This window comes from Etheostoma spectabile, chromosome 3 (genome assembly GCF_008692095.1).
Source record: "Etheostoma spectabile isolate EspeVRDwgs_2016 chromosome 3, UIUC_Espe_1.0, whole genome shotgun sequence".
NCBI lineage: Eukaryota > Metazoa > Chordata > Actinopteri > Perciformes > Percidae > Etheostoma > Etheostoma spectabile.
This window is the reverse complement of record NC_045735.1, coordinates 9,128,588-9,144,260: the sequence shown is the minus strand read 5'-3', so window position 1 is coordinate 9,144,260 and position 15,673 is coordinate 9,128,588. Positions and strand designations below refer to the sequence as shown.

The window sequence follows — 15,673 nt, the reverse complement described above, 5'->3', positions numbered from 1 at the left end:
ACTAAACGTTTGGTAATTATTTTCTCCATTACAAGTTAAAGTGGTGCAATCCAGTTAAACCTAAATATAATGATCATTTTCACAGAGCCAATGTACAAAGTTATGGCGAGTTTTTGGGATCGGTCTGATATCATCAGAATGGGCGTGGCCTGTCTTTACAGGAAGTCTGGACTGTGCATGGTGAATTCAGTAATGTTTTTATAATCACGTTAGCCTTGTCGGAATGTTTTATTTTAGTAGACTTGTTGAGTAATGCCAGATGTGATCTGCGCTGAACGGCTCGCACCATGGATGCATAACAATCAGGGAAAGGCTCGCACTCGCACAGTCCAGACTTCCTGTAAAGACAGGCCACGCCCATTCTGATGATATCAGACCGATCCCAAAAACTCGCCATAACTTTGTACATTGGCTCTGTGAAAATGATCATTATATTTAGTTTAACTGGATTGCACCACTTTAACTTGTAATGGAGAAAAATTACCAAACGTTTAGTAGGGAGTACAAGCTCCGGATAAGCTTTTTATTAAAGAAAGCACTAGGCGGTCTCGTCTTACTGCCACGCCTGATTTGACAGGCCAGAGATGCACGCGAACTCTGGTCACTCACGCGCACATGAATCCACATTTCAAGCAATTAAACGTAGTGAAAATAAATGTTTTGCTTGTTCAGAATCGACCCAAAACTTAAAAGCTCTAAACTGATCTGAACTCGCTCGAAACTTCCGGGTTTTTCCTTCTTATTTGTTTTAAACCTTCCAGATATGTCCGGTATGACTCTAGGGAAACATTTACAGCCAAGACAGCACTGCGTGCGTCATATTTGATACTTAATAAATACCTACCTTTAAAGAGAATGATTAATCTATCCAGTAAATTTCCACTTGCAGATATGCGATATACTTTAACGTTAGACGTTAAAACAGGACTGGACAACACTGCACACAGCTGCAGTATGGCTATTTTGTTTTCATAGGACGGCGAAAGCATGTAGAATGCTTGGCCCGCACTCCTCTCCCTCTGATTGGCTAGTACTTGTTGCCTCAACTGGTTGGGGTAGGTAGATTCTAAGGCAAGATGACTGGGATTGGTTAGGCTAAGCCAATCAGAGGCGGAGTAAGGCGGGGAATGCCTTCGCCATCAAAATCAAAAATACTTCACTACTGTAGACCTTTTTATCTATCAATGGAGACACGTCACAGCTGTAACTGCTGAGTTAGGCTATTCTTGTGAGATTGATTATGACAAAGTATCGTTCTGTGTGGTGTGTGTGTATGTAGCTACTCGATTATTATTATTATTTAGAAAAATATACATTGAAAGAGAGAAGTTGAAGAGGCGTTACTATCGATGAACAAAAACAGGACAAGTTTAATATGCCCACACAACAAAAAAGAGTAAAAGAGTGAGAAAAAAAAAATGATCCAGCTAAATGACAGACAATCCGTTGTACAATACTTTTTTGTGTTGGTACATGTCTTTGGAGTTGGGTAACAAAAAATGTAAAGATACATGTACTAAAGATGTGCAAAGAGTAAAGTAATATTGACAAATCTGCTTCTGTGCACTTCAGAGTCCAAGGCGTCTTTCTGCACTCTGCAACCTAGAGAGCATTTCAAGCTTCCACACAAAGAAGTCATCAGCAGAAAAGACTGAATTTCTGATTTTAACCAGCACACAATTAAACAATAGAATATGACTTATTGTTCTGGTATTACCATTCTGGGCATGGAGCATGAATGGCCTTCAGCTTCCACTCCTCCTGAGCATCCATCTGAAACCATGGAGCCAGATCAGAGCAGAATGGTGGCCACAGCATGTTTAACCTAATTAACCAAGCAAAGAAAAACAATGTTGAGAATGAACAATGATCAAAGAAAAAACAAAGGAGAAGCAGAATTACAGGGAAAATATGACAGCACAGTTTTTAACACAAATACTTTCAGACTATTTCCATTTCCATACATTTTGTGATGAAGTTACACGCGATGCCCTAGGACAAAAGAAGAATGGATGCCATCCACTTCAATTCTAATTTTCATTTCTCAAATCTGAGAACCCCATAAATCAGAGAAAAAAAAGTTTTTAATTGTCACAATGTATTCTTAGGTACAATATACAATATATCAAAAAGGCACGGGGTCTCATTTATAAAACTGTGCGTATAGGAACCTTTAAAAATGTAAGTACGCCCAAAAACAAAAATGGCATACGGCAAAAGATTTGTGGAAAACATTCAAAGTCTACGTATGTAGGAAGGTCTCATTGAAATGAATGGTCTGCCATTTACATTAAGTATCTATTTACGGCCTCCCTGGGTAAGGATATTTAAGAAAAGGACAACACGTTTATTCTTAAAAAAGCTCCAGCATCAGACTGTAGAAAAATAATCCACACAGGTTGTCAAATCTTTTACCACTGAAACAACATACCTTCGTCATGCATGCGTCATATCACATTCTTCATTTTGTACCAACATGTGTCACAATTACAATAGCAAAACAAATAAGTTATGATTTGATCAAATCTATGATAAGTTTAAACTAACTAACTAACTAACTAACTTAACATTAAATTGGGCGGTGCGGTAAATTGATGCTGCATCTTGTTGCCCTGAGCTACTTGTGTCTGATCCTGGTTTGCTCCACCTGTACACTCCCATGACCCTGACCAGATTCAACAGTCCTTGACCTCAGTCTGTTTGTAGTCCAGAGTTGCAACTCACTAATTCACTTTAGAGTTCCCAAATGTCAATTACATTAAGGGAATATGGGACACAAACTGAAAAACCCTATTAATTCAAATATTTCACAAATAGGGTTTATGGTTGGGGATAACCTGGGGATAGCCTATATGCTGTCGATCCAAAGCCCACGCCTACAGGTTACGCACTGCCTGTTTTCTCATTTTGTTATACTATTTTTAGTCCGCATTTGCAATCTGATCTGGTAGTCTTCATCTGGAAATCTGAAGCATGCATTACTTCTAGGGAGCACTCGGATTCTAAGGCACAGTGTCTTAAGCATTATTTCACACTTAAAATTTTAAATATATAGAAAAAATAGTTGGCAAGTAATCAGAGATAATAACCAGCTTCCCCGTATAGCTCTACAGAGATTTCTGCCAGAAAATGCCTTCTCTGGCTGATCAGAGTAATAGGCCTCTTGTCATTTGTAGTGCATTGTGGTGGGTTATATCATGAGAATCTGTGTGCAGCAAAACCGCTTGCAACAGTATACTGCAGGGAACAGGAAGCATGCACAGACTAACCTAATCTAAGCCTCCCATGATTACTTTCACATAAGAATTGCTATCAGATGAATACAAAAACTTGGCAGACCTTCGTTGTTGTTTCTCTTCAAATCCTTAACTAAAACAAAATGAAATATTTGAAGCACATAGACCTAATAAGACCAGAGAAACCAGAAAAATACCAAAATACAAGAACCAAACTGAAACACCAGAAAGCCAAACTGAAAAACACCCCAATCATTTGCTTCTTCTTTTACAACGTTCAATCCAACAAAATGAAGTTCAACAGTGTCTCTAGCGTTGGCTGGCAACTGATGCCCTTCCTCGCATTGCCGTTAGAAATGGGTGTAACTAGGAGAGAGGAAGGGTTGGTTGTTAACGGTGTTAAAAGCAGTTTTTTGGTTTTGTGAGGAAAAAGAGAGTGATGGATGGAGGACAGGGGGTGGGGTAGGCCTAAGTGAACACCCTGGCTGGTAATATATTCAGCCCTATTGTGGTGAATCAATGCACCGCGCAATAATGGGGGGCAAGGAGGGGCACGGGGCTGTAGGGGAGCTATGACGAGATGTCTTCTGTCATGGTGTGCCCCAACGCTAACACCAACTTCAACCAGCCTCTTCTCGAGTTAAACAAAGTGCTTCTCCTCATAGCTTGCTTGTTTTTTCTTACTGAGGAGCTGGCAAGAAACAAGAGCCCGGACAGACAAGAGACTCAATAATAGTTTGTTACAAAAACAGAAATGCTGTGAGACTCCGCAGTTTCCTCGCTGACAGGTTGTGGTAATAGTCTACGTGATATATGAAGTGGTGTGGTGTTTTGCACATACATGTGTGGTGTCTGCACATACAGGACGCACCATCTCTGCTGAAAGCTGTAGCATCTGAACCAAATATAAAGAAAAGAAGTCCACGATGATGAACTAAGGTGAGACATTTTTTTATTTTGCGCAGAAAGCAAATCTTTAAGCAAAGTTTGTAGTGCTGATTAATTAAATTGAAATAACAATACATCATACACTGATTTTGCAGTAAGTCTGGTGTGCAAAATAGTTTGTACTTCCTACAGCATGAAGTTGACATTATTGCACTGTGATAAAGATGGTGAAATAAGCTCTATACATTTACTGTACTTACAAGTAGTGTGTTCAAGCCTATGGGTTTTTCTAAATCAAGGGATTGAGCAGGTACCTAAAGTGAATTACAGTACACAAGTTCGAAACAATTAAATGTTATTAATAGTCAGTGTGAGTTTTAGATATTGCAGAAAGCAGAATGAGTGAAAAGGGGAGTCATTGTACTCTCAATTAAGAGACCACGCCAATCAATTAAACTGCTTTGCTGAATGGGGGCTGACAGGGTAGAGAGCGGTGTGTAAAGGCCTCATGCTTTGTTTCTTTCTACCCCTGTGAAAGCACAGACTACGAGAACAAAAACCATGTATTGTATCTGAATAAAGATGACAAAGAACAATAGTAGACTCTGTACAGACAAGGTGACAAAAATGTGAGAGGAAGTTAGGGGGGTTGGTGTTGTGTGTGTGTGTGGGGGTGTGGTGTGTAGTGTGGAGGCAAATGACAGAGACATGACAGCACAACGAACTGATCAAATTTAAACAAAACATCATGAACAATAGTAACTGGATCCATGAATGGATCCATCCATTTAGCATTCATAAAATACTTTCTGCATGGCTCCTTATTTAAGAACTCATTTGGTAACGATTGCTCAGTTCAGCTGCATGTGTTTTCATGTTTGAGATAACCCACATTTCCAACATGTCTTGTGTGTGCACAATTACAGCTTGAAAAACAAATATAGCATAAAAAAAGATAAATAAATCTAAAATGGAAAATCATAACAATTGAAGCTGCATTTACCAATGTTTTTTATACAAACAATGGATTAAAAAACTCGCACTTACATGCTGCACTGGTACTTTGTAGTTTGGCTTATTGAAGACTTCTTGTAGTAATTCTTGCTGTTCATAGTTACCTTCATGATGGCTGAATGCACTTTTGGAAGTGGCTTTGGAGAAAAGCCCAGCTAAGTGTAGTGTAATGTAAGTTACATAATGACTATGTGTATATAGACAGATGGTGCTTGTAATGATGTAACCATAGGTTAATATCATCTAACCTTGCGGATCCATCAGCTCTACCGAGCATTTTAGCATTTTTTGCTCATTGTTTTGGTTTTTCAGTCCACAACTTCATGGTTTCTGTTTCACTTTAACGTTCAGCAATAACAAAAAAGGGGCTGGGATAAGGTGACTGTCAGCACTGGTAGAAACGGGCAACAGACAAAGTAGCTGATGAAATAATGAAGCATCTGAAGCTATGGAGTGAGGAGTTGGTGGATACTGAAATAGAATCAATGTTCAATTTACATTTTTCAGTTCCAGTGACTCAACTCTAAATTAGTACGCTCTCTGTAGTGAACATGGCAATTGTTTGTCACCATAATAAAACACAGTATTTTGTACGACTAAAGATTTCAATAATCATAATTCACCAAATCTTAGCCATTTCATTAAAGTAAAAGTTTGCACATGTTAATGGCCATTTTATTGAATTCAATCAAATTGGATACAACCGTGTATTTTGTATTGCAGCACACAGATTTTATTTTTGTGCTTGTAGGATATTACCTTCTCACTCCATCTCTGAGACAGACAACACCAGGCAGAGGAAGAATTTGGGAAGTGAGTGGAAAGCAAAGCACTGGGTTTTTCTCGCTTACCTTCTCTTCTGGCTTTACCCTGCATGGGCTTCCTCCCCAACTTTTGGTCTCGAGTGTTAACGCTGTCTGGGGCTCACACACACCCGTACATCACAGAGCGGGCTATTGTCAATGTCACACTGGAGACTCGGAGGGGCCCAAGAAACACTGGGGAAACCATGCAGAGGAACAGGTGAGCGATGTCAGGATTTCTCTTTACATTCAGTATAATACACCTACTTTTACTTTTACTATTACACAAAGGGGTTCATTAGAGCTGTATTGTATTAAAACCCCATGTTAAAAAAAAGTCACACTTGTGTCGTCCAGTGTTCGTCTTACATTGTGATAGCTGAGCATTACATCTCATTTGAATGTTGATACAAATCAGTGTGTATTCCTCCCAGACCAAACTGGGCCGTGGCTTCTGGAGAGCTGGGAGAGGTGGTGAAGTCCAATGCGGCTATGGACTTCCTGAGCTCCACCAGGTCCAACCCAGTGTACCACTTTGATTCAGATCATGTGGACAGCGCCATGGGGATGTTACGGCAGCTCTGGACTCAGACTCTGCTCTCAGTACGGGCCAAAGAGTACCAAAGGTGCTCGTCACAGCTTGGGCCAGCTATTTCACTCCCTGCAGGTAAACAGCAGCACTGTTAGGAAGTTCATACATGGAAGTTTATACCATGCTTCTAGTTGTTGGCCTTTGTGGGGACCACAAAGGATATTATTGGCAATAAACCAACCTCAAGGGACACCAGTGTGATGTCAACTTGAGGCTCAAATTAGGAAGCATTTAAAAGGAGCCATCTTAAACTGTGTCACACGTCAGAACACTTTAGCCCACCATATTTTTTTTATTGGCCATGGTTATAAAGGCTGCATTACTTCTTAATTATACTGTTTTACAATTTAAGAACAATTGTTTTAACGCAATCATAAACACCATATAAACGAAGTGGTTTTAAATGCAGAGGAAAACAGTTTGTAACATGCAGTTACGATGTTACACTGTATGTTTTGAAATGTTAACACTTTTCTTGACAATATTGTTAAAGATAAGTGCGACAGGATCAAAACAACGAGTGAGGATTTTGAAAATGTGGCTTTTTCTCATTCACGTTTGTATGGATAATAATTGTATGTAATTTATGTTGCAATGGCTGAGATGTTGCAATGAAAATTCAATCAGTGTGTGCTGGCAAAAATGTAATGCTGTCTTTCAAATGTCTGTTATGCCAGGACTTCTATAGCCACAGCAACTGGGTGGAGATGGGCCAGCGCTTCATTTACCTCCACCGCTGCACCCAGAGGAGCCTGCCATCCCTGTTGCTGGAGGTATTCTCAATTCTTTGCGTACTACTAGCATATTAAAAAGTTTCATCACATAAAAAAGGGATCCCAGGGCTTCAGGAGAGATTCAGTATCATGGGTTAATGACCATTTAGGAGAAATTATGATGGTATATTTAGGATATCTATTAGAAATAAGTTACGAAGGGTTTCTACACGTTTCATGTGATTGCATATCTGCTTGTGTACTTTTATTAATATTGTTGTAGAGGTGATTGTCCAGACAACTGTTCATAAAGGGAGCAGAGGAGCTTTTCACAACAAGTACCACATTTGGAGTCATGTGCTTTTGGCAGTTTTTTTCTTATGCTTCTTGACTTTTTACTGTGGTGCAAGCCAGGCATTGTATCTGTTGCAGTATATTATGATTATCAACATTAACACAGATGATGGCCTCATCTGTGGTGTTGTGCCTCTGGATGCTTGTTATTAATTAGAGCAATGGCTTTGTCCTACATTTTTACACAAGCGAGGGCAGGCTGACGTCAAGCATAAGATTAGAGGTCAGTGGAAGGGCAGAACAGGCAGCAATCTCAATGGTTCTACAACCCAACTTTAACAATGTAGATATTGGCTTCTAATCAATGGAAACAATGCTATATAAATACAGTGGGTGTAAATGACCGGTGAAAACAGGTATGCAAGGCAGGTGGCTTATAGAGGGTGGAGAACACTGAAAGCAACTAGTGGAAAAACTCTTGTAGCCTAATCTGTGATGTGGCATACAGTTATACTTAATAAGCAATAAGCTTCAAAAGTTTAGACTCAAATCCTTTTGACAACAACTCAAATAAAAGAGTTAGAGCTGCTAGAATACAGTATTGCTTAGGTAGTAGTCACACAGAAAGAATCATTGCCAATTTTCAAATCATAAAATTATCTCAGCCATTTTTTAAGCAAAAGCGACACATTCTCCAGCTTCTGAAATGTGACAATATCTGAATGCCATGGTCATTTTACTAAACAATTAATTGAGTAATCAAGAAAAGAATCAGCAGATTAAGGGGAGTAGTAGAGGATCAGTATCATGGGTTATTGACCATTTAGGAGAATATTATGATGGTATTTTTTAGGATATTTGGCAACATAAGTGACTAAGGGTTTCTACACGTTCATGTGATGCATATCTGCTTGTGTACTGTTATAATATTGTTGTAGAGGTGAATTGTCCTCAGACAAACTGTTCCATAAAGGGAGCAGAGGGGCTTTCCCCAACGTACCACATTTGGAGTCATATGTTTCGTACAGTTTCTTTCTCTTATATGCTTCTTGACTTTTTACTGTGGTGTAAGCCAGGCATTTGAATCTGTTGCAGTAATCATGATTTCAACATCAACACAGATGATGGCTCATCTTTGGTTTGTTGTGCTGGATGCTTGTTATTAATTAGAGCAATGGCTTTGTCCTACATTTTTTACACAGGCGAGGCAGGCTGACGTCAAGCTATAAGATTAGAGGTCAGTGGAAGGGCAGAACGGCAGCAATCTCACTGGTTCTACAACACACACTTAACAATGTAGATATTCTGGCTTCTAATCAATGGAAACTATGACTATATAAATACAGTGGGTGTAAATGACCGGTGAAAAAAGGTATGCAAGACAGTGGCTATAGAGGGTGGAGAACAACTGAAAGCAACTAGTGGAAAAACACTTGTAGCCTAATCTGTAATGTGGCTATACAGTATATCCTAGTAAGCAATATGCTTCAAGTTTATGACTCAAATCCTTTGCACACAGTCAAATAAAAGAGTTAGAGCTGCTAGAGTTACAGTATTTGCTTAGGTAGTAGTCACTACAGAAAATGAATCATACAATTTTCATTAATCATTAATGTCTCAGCCGTTTTTAACCAAAAGTGCACACATCCAGCTATTGATTGTGCAATATACTGTACTAAACTAATTGATAATCAAGACAAAAATCAGCAGATCATTGATAATGAAAATTAAAATAATGTTAGATGCAGCCCAATTCTAGCAGTTCCCTAGAGGCAAGTGAGAGAAAAGAATTCTGGTGATTCAATTTTCTGAGTCGGTTCCAAACTGTTTTCTCTCCGGTGCTTACTATTAAGAACAGGTGGGATTTTTTTTTTTGCCCAGATAATTTTCTAAATTCTTTAAAAGATGTCATCTGTGGAAGGAAAACATGTGTGTGATGATTTCAAAACTTTCATTATTGAGGAATTTGAGTCAGGTGCAGCAGAAAGGAGAAAGTCCTGATTAAAATGTTTAAATCATCACAAACACCACTGTAACCCATCACACCTCGCCCTTGACTATACTGATTTCCACATCATCCTTTCATTACCTGAAGAGTGATTAGAAGTCAATCTCATGAATCCTTTCTAACCACATTTTATTTCAGCCCTCTCAGGCTAAAAATGTTCCAGATTTGAACTTGATGTGTAGAAAATGCCTTTAATCCCCAAACCAAACAAAGACAACAGCAAAGTATTTATGTTCCACTGCAGTAAGGATTTGGAGCTTTATTGGGCCTCACAAACAATACTCGACTCACCCCTCTTCCTTTCTGTCCACAGCAGACACTCCTACCTGGATGGAGTGCTCAGTGCCACCGTCGAAACAACCTCTGCCAAGAATGACAACGACAGCAAGACACCAGTTGTAACTACTGGCTACTTCGGCAATTCTCCTCCAAAACCTAGGTATGTCCGAGAAGAATTCCGCCCCAACAGTTCCAGCTGCCAAAAACGGAATAAGTGAATGAATAAACGTTTTCCATGAATGCTTTAATGTTTTTATGCTTTTCAAACTCACTCTATAAAGAATAAAATACACTGATGTTCTTTTTCAGGAAATGTGTCATGGAGGTATTTTGGACAGTAGTCGCTATAAAGGGGCTAAAGGGGGCCTCAACAGGACAGCACCTCCACCTCTCTTCTCCTCACCATTATCTCCATGTGGAAGCTGCTAATTTGGCGACTGAAGCCCCCTGAGGGTACTGAGAGACCTCAGAGACACTGTGGGCCATAAAACCTTTTCAGGTAGGTTTGACAACTGTTTAAAGGCAATCGTTTTCCCCAATGAGCTCACCTTAATTGTTTAATTTGTTGTATTCACCCTGGAGTGGTTCAGTTAAGCAACATAACATATATTTTACGATTTTCAGCTGTTGAGTGTGTGAAATATGTAATTATCTCCTTCTAAATGTCCTTTGACAGGCTCTTCAGTGTGAAGCAGGTCCCTGCATTGGGTTTGTCATGGACACTACAGGCAGCATGTTTGAGGAGATCACTGCGGCTCCTACAGGGCCCACTCCATCATCCAGAGCCGAGCGGCAGACGCGGCAGCCTGGCACCTTTCTACTTGTGCCCTTCCATGACCCGTGATGGTTAACACTGCCGTAAAGACAAGACAAACTTCATCTAAATTTCAGCAAATGTTACCAAAAAGTGTATTTCCAAAATGTGAACTATTCCGGGGCGCCTTGGTAGCTCACTTTGTTGCACCCCAGTACCGAGCCTCAGTCCTTACCACAGTGGCCAGGGTTCAAATTCAAACCTGCGGCCCTTGCCCATCGTCACTCGCGTCTCCCACTTTGTCTACTGCTGTCCTATCAATTAAAAAAGCGCCCAAAAGGATCAAATATGGAACTATTTCTTAAAAAGTGTGTAGGCCTCTCAATTTGTCTTAGCAATAAAATTAAGCATCAACTCTTCACTCTACACTTCAATAGTTCAATGTAATGGTTCGATTCTTATAATCTCCTGTTATTCTGCTTAAGAGCTATCTATCATTTCAATTTTCTGTACTCTGCAGAGGTAGGACCAGTGTACGAGACCGATGACCCAACCAGTTTATGCAGCAATGGAGAACTGATGGCGCTGGGAGGAGGAGATGAACCAGAGATGTGCCTCTCTGCTGTTCAGGACATTTAGATGTTCCTTCTTGTGAACACATGTACGATAAGAAAATTAAGCACACATGGCAGCTAATTTCCTATCTGGTTTTTAGCTGGCGCACTCTCACAGTCCACCCATCAGAGATCTTTGTATTCACTGATGCTCCCCTAAAGATGCCCATTTGTTTGTGTGGTGAAGGCCTTACACTTGAGAACAGAAGCAAGGTGAGGCTGATTATTTTAGATAATCCCTCTCTAATAAAGATACAATATTTCTGTGTGTTCACACATGCAGTTGGAATTTATGGGGACATTTTCTGATTTTCAGCGTAAAGCCCACATTTAAATACGCAAAATGTTTCTTGTAATGACAATTGAAATAATCATGATTGTGCAAATTATTTCTTAATTAAGAAGAAGTTAACTACATTTTGCAGATACTAATTACATACTTGATTAATGAGCGCACTCTTTGTCTTACATAGTGTGCCTTTATTATGGACTGAACTGCAACAGCAAAAGAACTGCAATGAAACCTATATATGAGCTCAAACATTGGTGACGTTATCGGCTGATTTTCCCACAGGTGACTTTTCCCTAACTGAAGACCCCAACTACATCAGAGGCAAAAGGAAGAAGAGGAGTAGGGGAATAGGAGAAGGAGTGAACCTTTGTCCCCTGATCGTTTCTCTCTCTACGCTTCCCTGTCCTCCCTGTCAGGAGGAATGACAATATTCACCACACACTTGCATCCGTGGGGTCTCTACGGTAGTGGAGGATAATACAGCAGCTAAAAGGTACAGCAGCAAGATCCTTTGTATTGTGGTCAGTAAGATGTTAATGCTTTAGTGCGTAACTTTTTTATATTATGAATGCCGTTACATTCAGCCATTGCCAAATGAGTTGCTTCAAAGCTAATTAAGATCTGCTCACAAAACTCTCTCTGTATTCTCAGTAGGGCTATGTTCGAAAACAAGATTTCCGCGACAGAAATGAGTGAAGATAAGGAACCATGCTGGCCGTGCTGACCATCACTGACAGTATATGTTCATACCGTCTCCTGTTGGGACAATCTTCTGTCTCCGCTGACCATCACCTGTTTTGGCAACAAAAGAAAACAAACACTGAGCTGAAAAACACTAAATGCTCTAATGCATTATTCATTATCTGTGTTGCCTCTGCCAAAGAACCTTTTTACAAGTTGCATTTTGTGAACCATTTTAATTATAGAAATACTGATTACAGGCACTAACTATACCAAGCATCTTTCTTCCTTCCTCCCCAGGTGACCTCTCATCGTGGAAAGTGACCAAGAGCTGATGTCCTCCATTTCTTCAGAGTTGACAGCTCAGTAAAAACATCACACTGCATGTCACTGGCATCCTGACAGAGTTTACCTTCCAGCCATCAGTAGCACAAACTATTGACGGGTTATTGAAGCATTAGTTGTTGTTTTTTTACGCAATTAATACTTGCTCTTACAGTACTACAGTACCATTATTCTCTTTGCACTTGATAAAAGAAACTAATCCCAAGTGTTAATCTTCCTCTCTGTTAGAACAAGCCAGTCTCTGCTGAGCGAGGAGGGCTCTCGGCAAAATGGAGCGCTTTAAGGTCTGTACCGCGTCAGCCTGCTCTCTCCTATACAGCCAGGCCAGTGGAAACTCCAAGCCAAGAAGATGGACACCTCACATTCAATGTGATAGGTAAAGAAAAAGAATATGTAATACACATTAGTTCTTATTTACCTACACTTAAACTGAGAAAAGAGCAACTGTTTGTCTTTGATCTGACCCCCAGGTGACAGCAGTGTAGATTTCCTATATTACTTTGCAACAGTTAAAAATGAGACACCCAGGTCTGGCCAGGTGAGGGTAGTCCAGTAGCAGGTAAGAGATTGTGATTTCTTTCCTGATTAATTTATCAGTGACGCGTACAGTACTGTAGGTCTTACAACCAGGAATGTGCCTGCCATTAGCAAAACTGCATTGTTCCTTATTTGATTTCCCAGTGTTCCGTCTTTCTGGTGCTGGCTGTGGCAGGCCTGGATCCAGATGAGGAGGTATCTTTCAGTCATGTGACACTGGGAGGATGATAGGGAGCGCTCCAGCAAGTTACGCTGAACTCGTCCTCCTTTTCATCATCCTCTGTAGTAGAGGTGGTTGGATGGGTGGAGGTTGTTCCAGGTCCCCTTTTGTGTTCGACTAACAGGCCAAGACAGCCAAGGAACAAAGATGGAGAGGGTTTCCTCTGAGATGGTTCAGTCCACTTACGTTCGATACAGGTATAATGAAACAAGACAGGGCTGCGTCTTTTAGTCATTGTTTTGACTTAATGGCCCAGCTCAACTGTTCCGTTTAGCCATCTCAGATGCAACAGGCAGCTGTTTTAACAAAAAAGCTGTTATAAACACCAGAGCCACTCCCTGCACAGCAGCAAACAGAGATAGAAAGGTTAGCGACTAAAGATGAAGATACAGTCAAAGATCAGTTTGAAGCTAAATAGCCAGATAATTTCCTCAGGTGATAGTGGAGATTCATGTATGCACTTCTGTACCATAACACTGTATGCTGGTGTTATGTTTACAGCTTGCTCTGCTGCCGCTAAGTGGACAAAACTCAATTATAGCACACTATAAAAGCCAAATTGGTTGTGCTCCTTTTCAGTTTAGTTAAAATAACTAAATTTCAAAGATGTCAATATATGGCTTTTCCTTTACCATCTTTCCACACAACTTTTTCTGAGTATCTAAATTTCACTGTGTACCTCAATTGTTGTTGTGACAACATGCATAGTTTGGGTCTCTCTATCTTTCAGTGTTGTCGGCCCCTCACCTGGTCCCTGGTACAGCACAATGGTGGACTTTGACATCCTGAACCATGGCCCTGCGAGTCTTGAGTCTGCTGCCGATGATGACTGTGGATATCTTCATAAGAGAGGACCTCAAGGTAGAGCAAAACATTTAAAATATTAAAGTATTAATTTAATATAAGAAATACAATTTTGTACCTTTTGAGGACTGTTGTAGTGAGTATATAATTTGACTAAGGGAAAATGTCTGTCTCTCAGGTTCCACGTTGCCAAACAAGGGTCTTTCCGCGGTCAGGGGACTTCCTCACTCCTGCCACAGCTCAGTCAGGAGCCACTGTCCACGCTACACTCACGGTGCATGCTCTTGACTCTCCAGACTCAAATTACGCAGTGCTACTTGACTGTGGTTCCTCGGGAGCACTTGACTAAAACAATGATACGATATTGCAGCATATAAGTCCAATGGATGTTTTTGTACGTACAGATCATTAATCATCTTAAACTATCTTCATGAATTTTCTATGTACAATGACATCACTTCTTCTTTCTCTTGTAGGACCTGACACGCCCCACCGTCCTGCTCCCAGTGCGAGTACGGTCTACCTGCCTTCCATTTGAACAAGTCTAAACTGGGCATATCGCTAGTGTGTAGACAGGGGGCGCTCTGGGCTCGTGCCCTCCAGTTACAGAAGGGTGAAGGATTCTGACTTTATTCCACAGCCCCCCACCACCAGAAGAAGCCTGGAGAGGCCCAGCCCGACCCAGATCAACATCACCACCGCCACAAAGCCAGATTAGGGAACCACCTTTGGATACTGAATGGTCACTGAGCTCATCTCAGCCATGGGGGGGAGTACACGTCCAGCTGCTGCTCTGTTATGCTGAGTTTCTGGTTGGGAACCAGCTGGAAACATGAAGCGCTGCATCTACCATCTGGCAGCAGAGGGCAGCGAGAAACCAACAGAGCTAGACAGATTACACCAGAGCGTTTTTTCCCTGGTGTTGGTTTGCTGTGGTCTTCTCTGCTTTAGGTCGATGTAATTACAAATGTTTTGCAGGGCAAACTAACTACGTGTTGATCACGGGATTCCAGATTAAAAAAAAAATACTAAACTCTTTCCTTTTGAATGCAGAGACAAATAAATCGAAAAAAAAATATAGTTCAAATAATTTTCCTGCCAAGGAACGAATTTCCTCTTTCTTTAATGCTGATTTTATGTTAGCAACTGTGATTTTAAAGATGAGCACTGAATAGAATGAGCTTTTTGTGCATTATTACTGTCACTATACTTCAATTATTTGAAGATGCAACTCATGGGGCCTATAACCATTGATGTCCACAGAATATGTTACTGCTATAGATGGAACACTTGTTCAGTAAGGAAATAAACAAGTATAAAAGCTGTGTTACTGTACACTTTTTGTTAAAGTAACTAATTTTTCTACTATCTTGGCCAGGTCTCAAGGAGATACACTGGTTAAGTAAAGCTTAAATAAAAAAATAAAAAAACTTTGGAAATTCTTTCATAAAACAAGATTAACAACCAACAGATTTGCACAGTGTGACTGTTACAGTTACACACATCAAGACATATATTAGGTCACAAGAAAAGTGAAATACAAACTTAATAAAAAAAGACTTTTTTTCTTATCATACAGCGGATATAATACCTGCAGTC

At 40.2% G+C, this 15,673-nt stretch overlaps 1 pseudogene; it reads left to right on the top strand.

Moving 5' to 3' along the window:
* The window catches only part of LOC116681132 (von Willebrand factor A domain-containing protein 7-like), an 18,094-nt pseudogene extending 3,302 nt beyond the window's left edge, over positions 1–14,792 (top strand).
* The last annotated feature ends 881 nt before the right edge of the window (positions 14,793–15,673 follow it).